A 22,809-nucleotide genomic window follows, 5' to 3' on the forward strand; every position below is an offset into this window, starting at 1 on the left:
AATCACAAGAGGAAAGTCAGAAGGAACTCAAATACATGGAGGCTAAAGAGCATCCTACTGAAGAATGAATGGGTCAACCAGGAAATTAAAGAAGAATTAAAAAAATACATGGAAACCAATGAAAATGAAAACACAACTGTTCAAAATCTTTGGGATGCAGCAAAGGCAGTCCTAAGAGGAAAGTATATAGCAATACAAGCCTTTCTCAAGAAACAAGAAAGGTCTCAAGTACACAACCTAACCCTACACCTAAAGGAGCTGGAGAAAGAACAGCAAATAAAGCCTAAACCCAGCAGGAGAAGAGAAATCATAAAGATCAGAGCAGAAATCAATGAAATAGAAACTAAAAGAACAGTAGAACAGATCAACGAAACTAGGAGCTGGTTCTTTGAAAGAATTAACAAGATTGATAAACCCCTGGCCAGACTTATCAAAAAGAGAAGAGAAATGACCCAAATCAACAAAATCATGAGTGAAAGAGGAGAGATCACAACCAACACCAAAGAAATACAAACAATTATAAGAACATATTATGAGCAACTCTATGCCAGCAAATTAGATAAACTGGAAGAGATGGATGCATTCCTAGAGATGTATCAACTACCAAAACTGAACCAGGATGAAATAGAAAACCTGAACAGACCTATAACCACTAAGGAAATTGAAGCAGTCATCAAAAATCTCCCAAAAAACAAAAGCCCAGGGCCAGATGGCTTCCCAGGGGAATTCTACCAAACATTTCAAGAAGAATTAATACCTATTCTTCTGAACTGTTCCAAAAAATAGAAACGGAAGGAAAACTTCCAAAATCATTTTATGAGGCCAGCATTACCTTGATCCCAAAACCAGACAAAGACCCATCAAAAAGGAGAATTGCAGACCAATATCCCTGATGTTTTTTGGGATGCAAAAATTCTCACCAAAATACTAGCCAATAGGATCCAACAGTACATTAAAAGGATTATTCACCATGACCAAGTGGGATTTATCCCTGGGCTGCAAGGTTGGTTCAACATCCGCAAATCAATCAATGTGATACAATACATTAACAAAAGAAAGAACAAGAATCATATGATCCTCTCAATAGATGCAGAAAAAGCTTTTGACAAAGTACAGCACCCTTTCTTGATCAAAACTCTTCAGAGTATAGGGATAGAGGGTACATACCTCAATATCATAAAAGCCATCTATGAAAAACCTACAGCAAATATTATTCTCAATGGGGAAAAACTGAGAGCTTTCCCCCTAAGGTCAGGAACGCAGCAGGGATGTCCACTATCACCACTGCTATTCAACATAGTATTGGAAGTCCTAGCCACAGCAATCAGACAACAAAAAGAAATCAAAGGCATCCAAATTGGCAAAGAAGAAGTCAAACTCTCACTCTTTGCAGATGATATGATACTTTATGTGGAAAACCCAAAAGACTCCACCCCAAAACTGCTAGAACTCATACAGGAATTCAGTAAAGTGGCAGGATATAAAATCAATGCACAGAAGTCAGTGGCATTCCTATACACCAACAACAAGACAGAAGAAAGAGAAATTAAGGAGTCGATCCCATTTACAATTGCACCCAAAACCATAAGATACCTAGGAATAAATCTAACCAAAGAGACAAAGGATCTGTACTCAGAAAACTATAAAATACTCATGAAAGAAATTGAGGAAGACACAAAGAAATGGAAAAACGTCCCATGCTCATGGATTGGAAGAACAAATATTGTGAAGATGTCAATGCTACCTAGAGCAATCTACACATTCATTGCAATCCCCATCAAAATACCATCCACTTTTTTCAAAGAAATGGAACAAATAATCCTAAAATTTGTATGGAACCAGAAAAGACACCACATAGCCAGAGGAATATTGAAAAAGAAAAGCAAAGCCGGCGGCATCACAATTCCGGACTTCCAGCTCTATTACAAAGCTGTCATCATCAAGACAGCATGGTACTGGCACAAAAACAGACACATAGATCAATGGAACAGAATAGAGAGCCCAGAAATGGACCCTCAACTCTATGGTCAACTCATCTTTGACAAAGCAGGAAAGAATGTCCAATGGAACAAAGACAGTCTCTTCAACAAATGGTGTTGGGAAAATTGGATAGCCACATGCAGAAGAATGAAACTGGACCATTTCCTTACACCACACACAAAAATAGACTCCAAATGGTTGAAAGACCTCAATGTGAGACAGGAGTCCATCAAAATCCTAAAGGAGAACACAGGCAGCAACCTCTTTGACCTCAGCCGCAGCAACTTCTTCCTAGAAACATCGCCAAAGGCAAGGGAAGCAAGGGCAAAAATGAACTATTGCGACTTCATCAAGATAAAAAGCTTTTGCAAAGCAAAGGAAACAGTCAACAAAACCAAAAGACAACCGACAGAATGGGAGAAGATATTTGCAAATGACATATCAGATAAAGGGCTAGTATCCAAAATCTATAAAGAACTCATCAAACTCAACACCCAAAGAACAAAGAATCCAATCAAGAAATGGGCAGAAGACATGAACAGACATTTTTCCAAAGAAGACATCCAAATGGCCAACAGACACATGAAAAAGTGCTCAATATCCCTCGGCATCAGGGAAATCCAAATCAAAACCTCAATGAGATACCACCTCACACCAGTCAGAATGGCTAAAATTAACAAATCAGGAAACGACAGATGTTGGCAGGGATGCGGAGAAAGGGGAACCCTCCTACACTGTTGGTGGGAATGCAAGCTGGTGCAGCCACTCTGGAAAATTGTATGGAGGTTCCTCAAAAAGTTGAAAATAGAGCTACCATATGATCCAGCAATTGCACTACTGGGTATTTACCCCAAAGATACAAAAGTAGGGATCCGAAGGGCTACGTGCACCCCGATGTTTATAGCAGCAATGTCCACAATAGCCAAACTGTGGAAAGAGCCAAGATGTCCATCGACAGATGAATGGATAAAGAAGATGTGGTATATATATATACAATGGAATATTATGCAGCCATCAAAAGGAATGAGATCTTGCCATTTGCAATGACGTGGATGGAACTGGAGGGTATTATGTTGAGTGAAATAAGTCAAAAAGAAAAAGACATGTATTATATGATCTCACTGATATGAGGAATTCTTAATCACAAGAAACAAACTGAGTGTTGTTGGAGTGGGGGGTGGGGTGGGAGGGATGGGGTGACTGGGTGATAGACACTGGGGAGGGTATGTGCTCTGGTAAGTGCTGTGATTGTGCAAGACTGTTGAATCTCAGATCTGTACCTCTGAAACAAATAATGCAATATATGTTAAGAAAAAAAAAAAGAAGAAGAAGAAGGTAGCGGGAGGGGAAGAATGAAGCGGGGGAAATCGGAGGGGGAGACGAACCATGAGAGACGATGGACTCTGAAAAACAAACAGGGTTCTAGAGGGGAGGGGGGTGGAAGGATGGGTTAGCCTGGTGGTGGGTATTGAGGAGGGCACATTCTGCATGGAGCACTGGGTGTTGTGCACAAACAATGAATCATGGAACACTTCATCTAAAACTAATGATGTAATGTATGGGGATTAACATAAGAATAAAAAAATTAAAAAAAATACTATGAAAAATTATATGCCAACAAATTGGACAAGCTAGAAGAAATTAATAAATTCCTAGAAACATACAGGTTTCCAAGACTGAACCAGAAAGAAATAAAAAAATCTGAAAAGACTGATTACAAGTAATGAAATAGAATTGTAATCAAAAAATTACCAAAAAAAAAAGTCCAGGACCAGATGGCTTCACAAGTAAATTCTACTGAACATTTAAAGAAGAGTTAATAACTATTCTTTTTTTTTTTTTTAAGATTTTATTTATTTATTTGACAGAAAGAGACACAGCAAGAGAGGGAACATAAGCAGGGGGAGTGGGAGAGGGAGAAGCAGGCCTCCCACTGAGCAGGGAGCCCAATGCGGGGCTTGATCCCAGGACCCCGGGATCATGACCTGAGCCGAAGGCAGATGCTTAACGACTGAGCCACCCAGGCACCCCAATAACTATTTTTTTTAAGCTATTTCAAAAAGTAGAAGAGGAAGGAAAGTGTCCAGATATATTCCACCAGGTCAGCATTATCTTGACACCAAAACTAGACAAAGACACTACAAAAAAAAGGAAACTGCAGGCCACTATCCTTAATGAACATAGATGTAAAAATTCTCAACAAAATATTAGCAAACCACATACAATACATTAAAAAGATCATTCACCATGATTAAGTGAGATTTATTCCAGGATGTAAGTATGATTCAATATTTGCAAGTCAATCAATGTAACACACTATATTAACAAAACAGAGGATAAAAATCATATGATTATCTCAATAGATGCAGAAAAAGCATTTGACAAAATTCAACATCCATTTATGAGAAAAACTCTCAACAAAATGGGTTTAGAGGGAACATACTTCAACATCCTAAAGGCATATATGAAAACTTAGAGCTAATATCATACTCAATAGTGAAAAACTGAAAACCTTTATTCTAGATAAGAAATAAGACAAGTATGTCCACTCTTGCCACTTTTATTCAACATAATACTGGAAGTCCTAGCCACAGCAATTAGACAAGAAAAAAGAAATAAGAGACATCCATACTGGTAAAGAAGAAGTTAAGCTGTCACTATTTGCAGATTACATGAAAATCCCAAAGACTCCACCAGAAAACTATTAGAACTGATCAACGAATCCAATAAAGTTTCAGGATTCAAAATTAATACCCAGAAATTGGTTACATTTCTATACACTAATAATGAAGTAGCAAAAAGAGAAATTAAGAAAATAACACCAATTTTACTAAAAAGAATAAAATACTGAGGAATCGATGAATGAGGGAAAAGATATGCATTGAAAACCATAAAACTCTAATGAAAGAAACTGCAGATGACATAAACAAATGGAAAGAGATTCCATGCTCATGGATTGGAAAATTTTATAGTTAAAATGTTCATATCACCCAAAGAAATCTATAGATTCAATGCAATTCCTATCAAAATACCAATAGTATTTTTCACAAAACTAGAACAAATAATACTAAAACTTGTATGGAACCACAAAAGACCCTGAATAGCCAAAGCAATCTTGAGAAAGATAAACAAAGCTGGAGGTATCACAATTCCAGATTTTAAGGTATACTACAAAGCTGTAGTAATCAAAATGGTATGGTGTTGGTATAAAAATAGACACATGGATTAATAGAACAGAATAGAGAGCCCAGAAATAAACCCAAGATTAATCAATGTCAATTAATCTATGACAAAAAGGCGAGAATATAATATGGAAAAATACAGTCTCTTCAATAAATGGTGCTGGGAAACTGAACAGCTATATGCTAAAGAATGAAACTGGACCACCTTGTAACACCATATGCAAGAATAAGCTCAAAAAGGATTAAAGACCTAACTAAGACCTGAAACTATAAAAATCCTAGAAGAGAACACAGGCAGTAATTTCTTTGACATCACCCATAGAAACATTTTTCTAGATATGTTTCCTGATGCAAGGGAAACAAAAGCAAAAGTAAACTTTTGGCACTACACCAAAATAAAAAGCTTTTGCACAGCAAAGGAAACCATCAGTAAGACAAAAAGGCAACTTAGTAAGTGGGAGAAGATATTTGCAAATATACCCAATAAGAGATTAATATCCAAAACATAAAAAGAACCTCTAGCAACCATCAGTTTGTTTCTGTATTTAGAGGTATGATTCTGTTTTTTGTTTCTTCCCCTTTTTTCTAGATTCCACTTATGAGTGAAATCATATGGTATTTGTCTTTCTCAGTCTGACTTATTTCACTTAGCGTAATACCATCTAGGTCCATCCATGTTGTCTCAAATGGCACAGAGATCATCCTTTTTATGGCTGTGTAATACTCCATAGTGTGTGTGTGTGTGTGTGTGTGTGTACACCACATCTTATCCATTCATCTATCAATGGACACTTAGTTTGCTTCCATATCTAGGCTATTGTAAATAATGCTTCAATAAACATAAGGGTGCAAATATCTTGCCAAATCGGTGTTTTTGTTTTCTTTGGGTAAATGTCCAATAGTGGGATTATTGGATCATATGGTATTTCTATTTTTTTAAAGATTTAATTTATTTGAGAGAGACAGAGAGAGAGTGTGTGTGTGTATGTGTGTGTGTGTGCACAAGTGGGGAGAGGGGCAGAGGGAGAAGCAGACTCCCTGCTGAGCAGGGAGCCCAATGTGGGGCTTGATCCCAGGACCCTGAGATCCTGACCTGAGCCAAAGGCAGACGCTTAACCAACTGAGCCACCAGGCGCCTCTGGTATTTCTACTTTTAATTTTTTGAGGAACTTCCATACTGTTTTCCACAGTGGCTGTACTAACTTCCATTCCTACCAACAGTGTATGAAGGCTCCTTTTTCTCCATATCCTTGCCAACACTTTTATTTCTATTCCAGCAGGTGTAAGGTCTGCATTTCCCTGATGATTAGCAATGTTGAACATCTTTTCATGTGTCTGTTGGCCAACTATGTTTTTTTTTTGAAAAATGTCTATTCAGGTCCTCTGCCCATTTTTTAATGAGATTGTTTGGGTTTTTTTGGTGTTGAGCTGTATAAATTCTTTATATATTTTGAAAATTAACCCCTTATTGTACTCCTGTGAGAGGATAAAACCCTAGGAGCAGCAGATGCAGATGGAGTTTATACCTACTCACAGGGTCTTCTCCATGAACTTCTACTAGCTACTGACAAGAAAGATGATTGGGGACAAGGCAGAAGACTGGTTAAAACTTCCTTCAGCAATGCATACATGAAGAGAAGTGGTCACCACTTCCTATTGAAAAGGTACAAATCCCTATCCAGTCCCTATTCCCATATTTAAGATACTGAGACAGTGGTGGAAAATCCTGTCATATACAGGACACTGGTGAAGACCCATTGCAGCTGAAGTAAAGGTAAAAGAAGAAACCCTCTACTTTTGAGAGTAGAGCAGCAAGCAGTCCTGGGCCCAGACCATTAAAGATGTCCTAGCATTGGGGGGAAGGGCAAGAAATTTTCTTCTACACAAAATCCACTAAGATAGAAGGCAGAATTTGACTGCCAAAGGAGAATGGACAGGGTCACTGAGAAATCTCCACCTCTAAAGACCTAGGTACACAAGACCTGTCTAAGACTGAAAGTGGACCAGAAAACAGAGAATTCCTACTAGAGCATTATGCAGCAAGTAATAAGCAACAGAAGCCTAACCCTAGGGGCAAGGCAAGAGCATGGAGATCATCTCCGTGGCACAGGCATACAGGGAAGGCTGAAAGCTAAGGGTAACTGAAATATTAAGAGAAATCCATCAATACCAAGCCTTCCCCCTGAGCACAAGGTAATGCTGAAAGAAGTTGACGTTTGTGGTGCATTAAAGGCACAACAAATCCTGATTATGTTGACTTAATCCGCCATACAAACAGCCTAGAAAAAGTGTGCCTATTTCCTAGCCTAAATACTATTTACCCTAATCTTTACTATTTTACACAAGAAGTAAATCTTTCAACAAAAAGTTATGAAACACAAAAAAGCAAATAAAAGAAACTTCCATACTGTTTTCCACAGTGGCTGTGATTCTATTGATTACAGTGGGTGTAATCAATAGAATCAGACAGAGATGACACAGATGTTGGAACAGACAGGGCATTTAAAATAACTACGATTAATATCTTAGAGACTCTAGTGTAACATTTGGGGGGTTTCAGCAGAAAGATAGAAACTATAACAAATAAAAACTATTAGAATTAATTCTAAGATCCACAGAAACACAGGTGAAGAATGAGTTCAATGGGTTCATAAATAGACTCAAAATAGTTGAGGAAAGAATTCGTGAACTTGAAAATAGATCAGTAGAAATTAGCTAAACTAAAACATAAAAATGGATTTAAAAATATAAGAATGGGGGCGCCTGGGTGGCTCAGTCGTTAAGTGTCTGCCTTCGGCTCAGGTCATGATCCCAGGGTTCTGGGATCGAGTCCCACATCGGGCTCCCTGCTCGTCGGGAAGCCTGCTTCTCCCTCTCCCACTCCCCCTGCTTGTGTTCCTGCTCTTGCTATCTCTCTCTCTGTCAAATAAATAAATAAAATATTTAATATATATATATATAAGAATGGAGCAGTCTAGATATTTGAGACAATAATGAATGTTGTAACCTACAAGTATTGGAATCTTAGAAGGTGAAGAGGGAGAGAACATGACAGATGAAATCCTGGAAGAAATAATAATTTCTAAAACTAAAAAAAAAAAATGCATCAAACCATAGATGAAGATGATCAGAGAACTCCAAGTAGAACAAATACTAAGGAAAAAGAAAACTTCTGAAAAGCAAAAATAAAGAGAAAATCTTAAAGGCAACCAGAATAAAAAGACCTATTATATACAAAGACAAAAAGACAAATATTAGCATACTTCTAGTCAGAAACTATGCAAGCCATAAGACAATAAAGGCACATTTTTACAGAAAGAAACTATCAACCAGAATTCCATACTCAGCAAAAACTATTTTTTCAAAAATGAAGCTGAAATAAAGACCTTTGAGTTAAATAATAGCAGGTCAAATTCATTACCAGCTGACCTGTGCTACAAGAAATGCTAAAGGAAATTCTTCACATAGAAGGAACATATCAGAAATTTGGATCTATAAAAAGAAATGAAGAATCCCAGAAATACTAAAATGAAGGTAAATATAAAAATTTTGTGTTATTTTCAATCATTTATAAGACTGTCTAAAGCAAAAATATAGAAATGTAATGTGGTTTATAACACGTACAAAGTACGGCAATAGCACGGAAGATGAGAGAAGGAAACTCTCCTGAATAAGACCTGCCAAGAATATAAGGTGAAGTTTGACTGCCAAGGAAAGAAAGACAAGGTCACTAAGAAAGCCCTACCTCTGAGACTTTCATTAGAGAAAAGGAAAAAGAGTCTTTTCAACAAATGATTCTGGAACAAGTAGATATCCATATAAAAAAAGAAAGAACTTAATCCATACTTCACACCATTTACACAAATTAACTCCAGATAGCTCATAAATCTAAATGCAAAACCTGAAACAATGAAATGTCTAATGGAAAAACATAAGACTTGTTACCTTGGATTCTTAAATATGACACAAGCCACAGACTGGGAGAAAGTGTTTGTGAAAGACATATCTGATAAAGAACTTATCTCTAGAATATATAAACAACTCTCAATGTTTAATAATAAAACAAACAATACAATATTTATTTATTTTTTTGTTTTTAAGATTTTATTTATTTATTTGACAGAGACAGAGACAGCGAGAGCAGGAACACAAGCAGGGGGAGTGGGAGAGGGAGAAGCAGGCTTCCCGCTGAGCCGGGAGCCGGATGTGGGACTCAATCCCAGGACCCTGGGATCATGACCTGAGCTGAAGGCAGACGCTCAACCATTTGAGCCACCCAGGCGCCCCACAATACAATATTTAAATGAGCAAAAGATTTGTGTAGACACTTCATCAAACAAGATACATAAAAGTCAAAGAAGCACATAAAAAGATGCTCAACATCATTTGTCATCAGGAAAATGTAAATTAAAACACAATGATGTTTTAACCTATTATAATGGCTAGAATTTTTTTTGTAATGACAACAGCAAGTATTGATGAGGATGTAGAGCCACTAGAACTCATACATTGCTGTACGAGAATGGTAAAGCCACTTTGGGAAGAAGTTTGAAAGTTTCTTATAAAGTTAAACATGCATTTACCACTTCTGGTAATTTAACTTTAATACCACTTCTGGGTATTTATCTAAGAGAAATAAAAATGTATGTTCACATAAAGGCATATATGTAAATGTTTATAGCAGCATTATTTATAACCATAAAAGAACTGTAAATAAATCTTCTTCAACTCATGAATGGATAAGCAATTTGTGGTACAAGCATGCAATAAAAAGGAACTACTGATATACACAATGACATAAATGAACCTCAAAATAATTATGCTGAGTGAAAGAAGCCCGACTTGAAAGGGTACATACTGTATGATTCTGTTCATATGACATTCTGGAAAATGGACAATTATAGGTCTAGAAAACAGGTCAGTAGTTTCTAGGAGCAGAGGCTAGACAGAGGGTTGAGGACAAACTCTAATATGGGAAACAATTCAGGTGATAAAAATGTTCTAATCTTGATTATGGTAGTGATTACATGTTTGTCAAAACTCACAGAACTATACACTAAAAAGGCAAGTTTTTCTGAATACACATTATAGCTCAATAAATCTGACTTTTAAAAATATGTTTTGCAGGGAGTAGATACAAATCTGTTTAGAGGTATTCAAAGGAGACGGGTTTGGGCTCTTGTCCATATCCTATCTTCGCAATTTTACTAGGACTGTGCTGGTGACAAATGAAACATGAATCAGAAACACCCTCAGGTATTTCCATGCAATTGTTCATTAAATACAGTACTCAAAGTGTCCTTACTCTGGGGGATAATTTTATGTAAATATTTTGCAATTTCCCGTTGGAGAACTTCTTGTGCTATCAAGAAGCCAGAGGGGACACCTGGGTGGCTCAGTGGTTAAGCAACTGCCTTTGGCTCAGGTCATGATCCCAGGGTCCTGGGATCAAGCGCCGCATCGGGCTCCCAACTCGGCGAGAAGCCTGCTTCTCCCTCTCCCACTACACCTGCTTGTGTTCCCTCTCTCGCTGTCTCTCTCTCTGTCAAATAAATAAATAAAATCTTTAAAATAAAAGGAAAAAAAAAAGAAGCCAGAGGGCCAGAGAATATTCTCATATGGTTTGCATTCAGATTTCTCCCAGGATCTTTTTCTGATTCTGAAGCCAACCACTGCCATTCAAAATAGCCTTTTTGAATGTCTGAAAAGATTTGGTCTCAGGGTTTCATGGGTGCTAGGATCTTAGCAAGCACTGCCTTTCCGGCATAATGATCAGCCTAAGCATTTCTTTTAGCTTCCATGTTATCGCCTTTTACATGAGCTCCTACCTTTGTAGTAGCTATCTCTTTAGGAAGCATTGGAACACGTGAAAGTTCTTTAAGCTGCTGACCATTCTTTTTTTTTTTTTTTAAGATTTTATTTATTTATTTATTTGACACAGAGAGAGAGGCAGCAAGAGAGGGAACACAAGCAGGGGGAGTGGGAGAGGGAGAAGCAGGCTTCCCACTGAGCAGGGAGCCCGATGCGGGGCTCCATCCCAGGACCCCGGGATCATGACCTGAGCTGAAGGCAGACGCTTGACGACTGAGCCACCCAGACTGCCCCCAAGCTGCTGACCATTCTTAATAGGGTTTCCTACTAAAGTTAAAAACCTTTGTTGTATCCAAAGCATTCCAAGACCATGGACTTACCCAAAATCTTACTACTTCCAATGTATATGTTAACTCTTTTATCCATAGCTAATTGACAAGCTCTGATGAGTGCGGTGAGTTCTGCCACATGAACGGATTTTTGCCTCTGACAAAGGAGGTGAAGTGAGATCTGCTCTAGTGCATGCCACCTGGTATTTTCCTGTTTCAGTTTTAAGATATGACTGTCCACAAACTAGACTAAGTCTGAATTTTCTAAAGGGATTTTAGTAAATCATTTTGGGGCACAGATAGTTCACAGAGGTCGAACAGTTGTTCAGATAATGGAAGAAGAGCAGAATTGAAAAGGAGCCCGATGAAGAATGGGAGAATATAACAGGGTTTCATAAGAGGTAACCCTACTTGCTGAGAATGTTGCGTGTATTCAGTGTGCAAAAAAAGAGATTATACAACATGAGGGATCACTAGGTTTAAGGAGACCCTAAAATCAAGTCAACAAAAACCTCCGCTAGGGGCGCCTGGGTGGCTCAGTTGGTTGGGCTACTGCCTTCGGCTCGGGTCATGGTCCCGGAGTCCTGGGATCGAGTCCCGCATCGGGTTCCCGGCTCAGCGGGGAGCCTGCTTCTCCCTCTGACCCTCTCCCCTCTCATGCTGTTTCTCTCTCTCTCTCTCAAATAAATAAATAAATAAAATCTTTAAAAAAAAAAACCTCCGCTAGTATAGCAGCTGCAGCTAGTGGTCTTAGGCAAAGCCCGTAGGTTTCATCACTGAGTCAAGAGACTGTAGTAAACTATTAGTGTTTGTTGACTTCCTAGGTGAATCAGAATACCTAGGGCTTGTCCGGATCCCTCAAGTAAAAAAGGTAGAAAGATTCATAATTAGGCAAACCTGGGCCTGTTAATGATGAGCTTCACAGGGAAGTGGTTTGGTCACCCATGATTTAGTTGAAGTCATATGATAGCATGGCAATTTCAGTAGCCAGCAAAATCCATTAACACTTTGAAAGAGGCTCAGAGCAAGAGATAAAGTTGTCTCTCAGCTCAATCATACCAAATGCCTGAAAAGATGAAACCATATATTGTTGAGACCACTCTTTTAATTTTAATTTTTTATTTTAATTCCAGTTAGTTAACATACAGTGTTATATTAGTTTCAGGTCTACAATATAGTGATTCAGCACTTCCATACATCACCCAGTGCTCATCATGACAAGTGTACTCCTTAATCCCCATCACCCCTTTCACCCAACCCCCACCCACTTCCCCTCTGGTAACCATAAGTTTGTTCTCTATACTTAAGAGTCTGTTTCTTGGTTTGCCTCCCTCACTCTTTTTTCCCCTTTGTTCATTTGTTTTGTTTCTTCAATTCCACATGTAAGTGAAGTCATATGGTATTTGTCTTTTTCTGACCTATTTCACTTAGAATTATACTCTCTAGCTCCATCCATGTTATTGCAAATGGCAAGATTTCATTCTTTTAATGGCTGAATAATATTCGTGTGTGTGTGTATACAGTTGAGACCACTCTTGCTTTGGGAACCTGATGAGATCAAATGGAAGCCTGCAAACCTGAGTGACCTCACCCTGGGAGACATTTTGGTTATATGATATGATGATGGACTGAACTATTTATTAATGACTAAATGGGACTCTAGTAACATACCAGTATCTTTAACTTATTTTTCAGGTTATATCTACCTTACTATATATTGGCATAGTTGGTAAGATTATGATACTGATAATAATACTGATATTGATAGCCAAATGTATTGGGAGATGAAGTTAACATCCTTCTATCCCTACCCCACACTGGCTACTCCAAATATTGGGCATATAAAAAGAATGATGGCCAAAGGCCACAGGGTGGCCAATTTTATAATAAAGAATTTTACTGGTCTTTATCCCTGAATCCTGGGAGAGAGACTCTAAACTTGGAATTTTCTGAGTGTTAGGAGTTTCTTTTTTATTTATGAGACTCTTGGATCACACCTGAGTTTATGTTAAAAGGTAAGATGACTCAGGATGGGATCTGGTCACCAGAAAGACCAGCCATGTGATTAGATGGTTGGTGATTTGAGCTAGCCTGACCTCAGGGGAGGGGAGGAGGACTGAAGACTGAGTTCAGTCACATGGCCAATGATTCAATCAAATGTGCCTCTATAATGAAACTCCAGTAAAAACTCTAGCTTCCTTGTGCAAGACTGTTGAATCTCAGATCTGCACCTCTGAAACAAATAATGCAATATATGTTGAGAAAAAAAAAAAAGAAGAAGAAGAAGAAGAAGGTAGCGGGAGGGGAAGAATGAAGCGGGGGAAATCGGAGGGGGAGACAAACCATGAGAGAGGATGGACTCTGAAAAACAAACAGGGTTCTAGAGGGGAGGGGGGTGGGAGGATGGGCTAGCCTGGTGGTGGGTATTGAGGAGGGCACATTCTGCATGGAGCACTGGGTGTTATGCACAAACAATGAATCATGGAACACTTCATCTAAAACTAATGATGTAATGTATGGGGATTAACATAAGAATAAAAAATTTAAAAAAAACAAACAAACAAAAAACCTCTAGCTTCCTGGTTAGTGAACACATCAGTGTACTAGGAAGGTAAGGTGCCCCAATTCCATAGGGAAAGGTAATGGAAACACTGCATTTGGGATCCTCTCACACCTCACCCTATATCTCTTCATTTATCTTTTTATCTCTTTATATCTTTTATAATAAAACTGTAATTGTAAGTATAATACTTTCCTGAGTTCTGTGAGTCATTCTGGTGAATTTCAAACCCAAGGAGGGTCATGGGAACCCCTGGATTTGTAGCCAGTTGGTCAGAAGTGCATGTAGCCTGGGGATGTCACTTGCAGCTGGTTTCTGAAATAGACTGTGCCTTTAAGCCTGTGGAGTCTGATGCTAATTCTGAGTGGTTAATAACAGAATTGAATTATTAGAGCACACCAATTGGTATCAGAATAACAGGGTAATAGGAAATGACTCTCATTCATGCCCCTGAGGTCCTGAATGAATTTATATCCCTATCTATTGGGTTTTCTTACTGAGAAGATAGGAATATTATAAGGACAATAACAAAGGATAATGAGTCCTTTCTCTATTAGGCTCTCAACTTTGGGTTTTAGTCTTTCTTTAGCTTCTGGTTTTAGAGGGTATTATACAAGTTTGGGTAAAGGTTTAGAACTTTGATGATTTCAACCCAGTAATCCTGCCTACATCAGTATAATTTTTTTGTTGGCAATCTGATACTTTCAATTATAGCTTGATTTAGGCTCGGACATACCTGCAAGTCAATGTCTAAATTAGTTATGACTTCATTATGAATAGGGGTCTCTAGAGATTTCAAGGAAGAGACCATTGAGAGAGCATTTAAACTGGCAATTTCATTTGCATAACAAATCCCTCTCTATTAAGTTAGTGAGTATAGTGTCACAAGGAAAGAAAGAATGTGCCTGACTTAAAGGTCCCAGGATAACAGGTATGGTCTGGGCCATGGAGAATGAGAATTATTAGAGATACCCACAAACTGAGCTGTTTTTTGACCCTGGGGAAGCAACTGTATAATAATGGTAGGGTTTACAGTTGAGATTGCAGTATTTGTACTTAGAGAAACTTTTCCTTGTGGGTTCAAAGATAAAACAAAAATAAGGCTATTCTGAGTCTTCCCTGGAGCACCTTCTTTGATCACTCACTTCATTGTTTTCCCCTTAGTTTTTTAGTTAACACAGACCATTGTTTTTCCAATGTCTTTTCTGTTTACAGAAACCAGAAGTATCTTTATGAAAAGACTCTGCCAGTGGTTAAGGACCATGTATGTGCATCTAGTTGTTTTATCTTGTAAGGCTATCAAGTTACAAAGACTCTTTTCAATATTTGGCAAGATGTTAGAGATCTGACAATAGAACTATTTCCCATTCTGATTCTTGTTGAATATTAAATCCCCTATTTCTGGCTTAAGGCCATTCGTAAAAAGTCAGGAGAAAACTGGGGTCATATCTGCTTTTGGCTCTACTCCTGAATGCTGTCTAAAGAATTAAAGAGCTGATCCCTGATAACACCAATTGGACTCATCCTTTCTTTACAGGACTAAACAGAGCCTAATCTATTTTCACAGGGAAGTTTTTAGGATAGTCTCTGAAATAAGTGGTACAACATCTACAGCTCATAAATTCCTCTTGTTTCCTGTGCAATCAGCATCTTTTAAATTACTCCAGTGTCTTCCTCTCCTACACTTTCCATCCAGTTATTTTGCATCTGAGATTTCCTCTAACATATGACCTATTATACATTCCAACACTTCTTTGCAAATTTCTCTCAACTTACCTAAGCTTTTGAAAGTCTTTAAAATGGCTCTCAGCTTAGAAAGAAACAAGAATAAAATCAGCTACAAGTGATTTTTCCTTATAAGTTAAGAATTAACTGATATTTGGGGATTTCTGGCTGGCCAAGGGGAAGGGCAGCCTATCAGGAGATATTGGGGCAGAGGGAAATGGAGGAGCAGGAAGAATAGTATAAAGGCCATTAGGTTATGTTGTGATTTAGGAAGATCATTTTATGTTTTTCACAGTTTCATTTTATTTCTTAGCCAAGCAATCCTCTCAGGAAGCAATTTTGGAATCTGAACTTCTTATGGTGCTTCTTCATACCAACCAAAAAAAGGTAGGACATTGGCTGTTTTTTATTTTGTCCTCTTTTTATTTTAAAGGACCTCTCAAATGAAAAACTTTGTCCATATCAAAAGGTCCCCCAAGTAGCCACTGTAATTTTAAATTATTGGTGAAATTATGCACTTAGAAAGATAAGTACATAAGGTTGTGTTATAGCATAAATAAATGTAAGAAGCAGGAATCTGGCTCAACGAAGGTATGAGCTTACTTAAACTTAGGCCAGGGTGGGCAAACCTGGTCTTTGGGCCATATCCAACTCACTAGCTGTTTACATAAATAGTTTTATTAGAACACAACCTTGTCTACTTATTTACATATTGTCTATGGCTGTTTTAGCAGGATAGTAGCAGAGTTAAGTAGCTACAACAGAGACTGTAAGACTCACAAGTCTGTAACATTTACCACCTGAGCTTATAGCGAAAAAATTAGTATGCCCTCAGTTTAGACTGATACAAACCTATGAGAGTCTACGAATGATCAGCTGTTGTTCCAAATAGATTACTGACTCTGGCCATACTATTGTGACCCTTTAAACTAATTTGTGTAATGCGTTTGGCTTTTGGACCACCTTTTTCACCAAAGCCACACAGCACAGTTGTTTGCTGGACTTTCCATACTTCCTACCCTGCACAGGGATCTGGATTTGTTGAGCCTGGAACAGCCTCCATAAAAATCAGCTCAGATAGATTCTGACTACCTCCCTCACCTCCTCCTGGTCAGTGAATTTGGCTGTCTCCAGAAAAGATCATCTCTCAGCTCCTCCTTGGGTAGGATGAAAGGGGTATGTGTTTACATGAACCTATTTTGAAAATCTAGGATTCAACCCTGATCTCTAGGCATACTTCTTTCTTTCCCTAATGACAACCCCAGGCTAGCCTGATTTGTACATCTGCCAGGTGGCAGCCCACCAAGACGGCCTAGGGCACTCAGTCTTATTCTAGTTCAGCCACCTGGATTCTCTCATTGGATCAACATAGTCCTACATCATAAGAATAATAACCACTTTATTAAATACACTGCTCACTTCGCTAAGTCCTTGTACAGTGGCCCACATGGGCCAGCATAGGGGATATACAGATGTCTGTGATTTTTATAAAAATCCATTGTCCATCTTGTAACTCACCCTTAACGACAAAATCCAGATGGCGTAGGGGATGACTGGGGGAGGTAGACAGTGTGGTTAATAGCTACTGGAATGGTTCACATTGATTTTGTTGTGGTGGGGGATGGATAAAACCTTGGCCCTTAGGAGGGACTGCTTCAGACTCCAAAGATGTGGAGGAAGAGGGACAGTAATGATCTTTAGAATCACCTCTGGGGACTTCCTCCCAAAGAAAAATGCCCTATTGAGTAGGGGTTAAGATTTCAACATATGCATTTGGGAGGGGAGCAGGGACACAAATATTCAGACTATAGCATGGCTCATAATCAGTGCTATATAAGTGTATTCTCAAGAATACAGTGTATTCTCGGGTGCCTGGGTGGCTCAGTTGGTTAAGCGACTGCCTTCGGCTCAGGTCATGATCCTGGAGTCCCAGGATCGAGTCCCGCATCGGGCTCCCTGCTCGGCCGGGAGTCTGCTTCTCCCTCTGACCCTCCTCCCTCTCATGCTCTCTGTCTCTCATTCTCTCTCTCTCAAATAAATAAATAAAATCTTTAAAAAAAAAAAAAAAAGAATACAGTGTATTCTCTAGAGGCAAAAGAAGAAAGAATTTTTGAACATAAAAATAAAAATCCCTGAGTTGTTAAATTAGCAAAACAAAACCTTTTTAACTTACTTTAATTTAAGAGAAGCCAGTTGGTAAAAAGTTATATTTGCATGATAATTTAAAAGAGTTTGTAACTTATAATCATAAATAGCAATTCTTTTAGCAGAATGTCCAAGCAGCAATTCCTCTGGATCTGTCTCAATTTTTAAGTGTTTTTTTTTTAAGATTTTATATATTTATTTGTCAGAGAGCGAGCACAAGCAGGGGGAGCGGCAGGCAGAGGGAGAAGTAGGCTCCTGCTGCGCAAGAAGCCCCATGCAGGACTCCACCCCAGGACCCTGGGATCATGAATTGAGCCGAAGGCAGATGCTTAACCGACTGAGCCACCCAGGCGTCCTGACATCTGGCAATGTATGAAGACATTTCTGATTGTCACAACTTGGGGGTGGGACGGTGTTGTTGGTATCCAGGGCAACGATGTTGCTAAACATCCTACAATGCACAGAACAGCTCCCCTGACCTCACACCACCCTGCCCAGGAATGATAAATTATCTGCCCAAAATGTCAACAGGGCTGAGGTTGACAAACTCTTGGCTAGCAGCACCTTTTAAAACCTAAAATATGGGTATCTTCTTATTGAGCAATTCTAGAAATATGCTTTACAGAATAAACTCTTGCAAAAATGTCTGAAGATAAAGATGTTTACCTCAACATTGTTATAATAGAAAACAAAAGAATAAAAACAAACAAAATGACCTAAATTTCTACCAACAGAGGATCAGACATATAAATGTTGCTTGGCACATAGTAGGTATGAAAAATATTCATTAAATAAATCAAAATATGAATGAATGGATAATACATCCATAGTGAAATAATGTTCAGAAGAAGCAGGTCTACATTTAATGACATGGAATAAGGTCTAGAATAAAAACGTAAACATTAAAGCACAGTACTACATGTTATATATGTATATATGTGTGTGCATGTATATATTTATATATATAAGTAATGTAATCCTGTTTTTGTAAGATATATACATTAGTATGTATACTAGTATATATACTACAAGTAAGTGGAGAAAAATACACTAAGCTGTTATTAACAGGTATCTCTGGGAGGTAGGAATATAAGGAAATTTTGATTTCTACATAATACATGTCTATAATTGTTTGGTTTTTTTTTTTTTTTTTTAAGATTTTTATATTTATTTGACAGAGAGATACATAGCAAGAGGGGAACACAAGCGGGGGAGTGGGAGAGGGAGAAGCAGGCTTCCCACCGAGCAGGGAGCCCGATGTGGGGCTTGATCCCAGGACCCTGGGATCAGGACCTGAGCCGAAGGCAGACGCTTAACGACTGAGCCACCCAGGCACCCCTGTTTGGTGTTTTTACAATATAAATATTTTAGTTTTATATTCAGTTGAAGATGACTATAATGATGGTTAATCTTATATGTATCAAGTTAAGTGGGCCACAGGGTACCCAGATATTTGCTCCAACATTCTGGGTGTTTCTGTAAGTGTTTTTGAATAAGATTAACACGTATATCAATAGACTGAGTAAAGCAGATTGTCCTCCATGATGTGGGTGGGCCTCATCCAGTCATTTGAAGGCCTGAATAAACAAAAGGCCGACCCTCCCTCAAATAAGAGGGAATTCAGCCTGCTGGCCTTTAAACTGAAACATTAAGCTCTCCCCTCTTGATGGCCTTTGAACACTTACTCTGCCAACTTGCCAGCCTCCCTCCCTAATTGTGTGAGCCAAATCCTTATAATCTCTTCATCTCTGGAGAACCCTAATACATTCAGGAAAAACAAAGATCACATATTGTGGAAGAAACTGCTAGATGCCCACCCTATCTATATCTACTCTCCCCCTATTCCTTATAACAGAATACTAATTTATTCAGGGCAGCAATATGTGGTTAAAAGACTTTTTCTACTCTCCTTGTGCAGCTAGGTTCCATCATGTGGCTGAATTTTCATTAACAGGATACTGCAAATTACTGGTGGTACAGCTCTTTGATTTTTACCTCTTTCTTTACTGCCACCTATATGTCTTGAGCTCCTGAAGATCTCTTGGATCAAGTCACTTACTATAATATTGTGATTTGTAACGCTAAAAAGAAAACCATAGGCCGAAGATAGAGTCACTTATACCAGACCAAGTCACCAAACTGGGGCTTAATACCTAACTTAATTGAAGTTCCAATTTTTCCCCCAGAAATGTACTTTTAACCTGTCAGTCACAAATGTCCTCATCAGAAAACTGAGATAATCTGTCACTTGGGTCCTCTCCATCCCCCAAAGGAAGATGAGGTAATCCACTTACCTAATAAAATCCTTTGCCCTCTCCCCTAAGGGAAGATGACTATGCCTCAAACAGTTCTTTCTTTTCTTAATAACTTCTTGCCCAAACTCTCCTTCCTATAAAACCTTCCATTTCGTACAACTCCTGGGATGCTGCCTGATTCATGAATGCTTAATAAAACCAACTATATCTTCAAATTTACTCGGTTGACTTTCGCTTTTTTAACAATAATAAGAAAAATGTCTTTGGTCTCTGTCGTCTTTCTGGCACAGAGCTCTTAAAACCCTTGGAATTTCTTAAGAGATGAGAAAGATAAAGGCATCTTTTGTTATGTTAATGAGGTGACTTTTGCAAAGCCCCAGCTCAAAGGATGGGGGCTGGTCACCAGAGGAACCAACCATGTGATTAGAGGGTTGGAATGTTCAGTCTCACTCCCTCACCTCCTTTGAGAGGAGAGGGGCTCAAGGTTGAGTCAATCACCAATGGCCAATGATTTAATCAGCCATACCTACATAAAAAAGTCTACCTAAAAACCCAAAAGGATAGAGTCTAGAGAGCTTCCGGATTGGTGAACACCTGGAACTATACTAAGAATGGAGCACCAAAAGAGAGCATAGAAACTGCATCCCTTCCCACATAACTTGTCCTATGAATCTTTTCCCTTTGGTTGTTCCTAAGTTATATAGTTTGTACTACACCAGTAATCCAGTAAGTAGAATGTGTCTCTCAGTTCTGCGAGCTGCTCTAACAAATTAATCCAACCCAAGCAGTGGAAACCTCTGATTAATAGCTGGTCAGTAAGAAGTACAGGTAACAATCTGGGCTTGTGACTGCCTTCTGAGGGTAGGGGGTGAGGGGGACAGTCTTAGAGGACTTAGTCCTTAACCTGTGGGATCTGATGCTATCTCTGGGGAGACAGTGTCAGAACTGAGTTTAACTGTAGAACAACTCCAGCTGGTACCCCTAGAGAATTGCTTGGCTACCACAGTCCCACACGATACCACACTCACACACATGGAACTGGTTACAAGAGCCTAAAGACTTACATAAGACAGAACGCTGAATAACACAAAGAGCCTCTGTCCCTGGTTACAGTGGAACTGCCCCATAGCCCTGAACTCTAAGACATCCACACTTCTTGTAAGTGGAAAGAAATATACCTTTTTGTGTTTAAGCCACTGTTATTTTAACTTTTTACAATCACACATAGCAGAATCTCATAGTGATACGGCCTTGCACAGATATATATATATATACATTTAAAATGTCACCTTACTTTGTAGTTAGAGAGTGGTGAGATCTGGATATATCTGTTAAACAACAGACTATGTAGCTAGGGCCCAGAGAAAAACTTTTCACAGGGATAATGCATATAAAGAATATGTTGGAACTAGATTAACAAAGTATTACTTTTTCATCTATAACAACATTCATTGAAAGTCATTTGAAACTTAATATAATTAAAACTCGTACTTATAATTACTACCTGCCTATCAGAAAATAAGTCATTATCCTAATTATAACCCTTAGGTAAAAAAGAGGCCTTTACTGGAATCATGTTCATTGCAGCATTATTTACAATAGCCAAGATATGGAAGATATGGAAACAACCTAAGTGACAATCTATGGATAAATGGGTATAGAGGATGTGGTTATGTATGCACGCACACACACACACACACACACACAATGGACTACTATGCAACATAAAAAAAAGAATGAAATCTTGCCATTTGGGTCAACATGGATGGACCCCGAGGGCATTATGCTAAGTGAAAGAAGTCAGACAGAGAAGAACATACTATATGATCTCACTTATATGTGGAATTAAAACCAAAACAAGCTCACAGATACAGAGAACAGATTGGTGGCTGCCAGGGGTGGGGAGTAGGTGAAACGGATGAAGGGGGTCAAAAGGTACAAACTTCTAGTTATAAAATAAATAAGTCATGAGGATGTAATGTACAATATGGCGACTGTAGTTAATACTGTATTCATACCTTGTTTTATCTCGCTTCACAGATATTACGTTTTTTACAAACTGAAAGTCTGTGGTAACCCTATGTCGAGCAAGTCTATTGGTGCTATCTTTCCAACTGTGTTTGTTCACTTTGTGTCTCTGTGTCACACTTCGGTAATTCTGGCACTATTTCAAACTTTCTCATTATTCTTATTTTGTTATGGTGATCTGTGACCAGTGAGCTTTCACAGTACTATTGTAATTGTTTTAGGACACCATGAACTGCACCCATACAAGATGGCAAACTTAATTTATAAATCTGTGTTCTGACTGCTTCACAGACTACCTCTCTCTCTCGCTCTCCTCAGGTCTCCCTATTCCCTGAGATACAATAATACTGAAATCGGGGAAATTAAGAGCCCTACAACGGCTTCTAAGTGCTCAAGTCAAAGGAAGAATCGCATGTCTCTCACTTTAAATCAAAAGCTAGAAATGATTAAGCTCAGTGAGGAAGGCATGTTGACAGCTGAGCCAGGCCAAAAGCTAGGCCTCCTGTGCCACAGTTAACCAAGTTGTGAATGCAGAGAAAAGTTCTTGAAGGAAATTAAAGTGCTAGTCCAGTGAATATACGAATCAGCCTCATTGCTGATATGAACAAAATTTTAGTGGTCTAGATAGAAGATCAAACCAGCTGCAACAGTCACTGAAGCCAAAGCCTAGTCCAGAGCAAGGCCCTAACTGCTATTCTAAGAAGGCTGAGAGAGGTGAGGAAGCTGCAGAAAAGTCTGAGGCACAGCAGAGGTTGGTTCATGAGGTTTAGGGAAAGAAGCCATCTCCATAACAT

The 22,809-nt window shown here is 38.6% G+C and overlaps 1 long non-coding RNA gene across 2 annotated transcripts in view; it reads left to right on the forward strand.

Moving 5' to 3' along the window:
* Positions 1-22,809, forward strand: part of LOC118002150 — a 172,531-nt gene that overhangs the window by 121,918 nt on the left and 27,804 nt on the right. The window contains exon 3 of one of the 2 annotated variants that reach the window (XR_004676965.1): positions 15,901-15,974. This is a non-coding gene — a long non-coding RNA (uncharacterized LOC118002150). Of the gene's footprint in view, positions 1-6,698; positions 7,571-15,900; positions 15,975-22,809 lie in introns of those variants that run through there. The other variant, XR_004676964.1, reaches the window with a different exon arrangement.

Source organism: Mirounga leonina, unplaced genomic scaffold (genome assembly GCF_011800145.1).
Source record: "Mirounga leonina isolate KUSES-001 unplaced genomic scaffold, KU_Mleo_1.0 Mir_82, whole genome shotgun sequence".
Lineage (NCBI taxonomy): Eukaryota > Metazoa > Chordata > Mammalia > Carnivora > Phocidae > Mirounga > Mirounga leonina.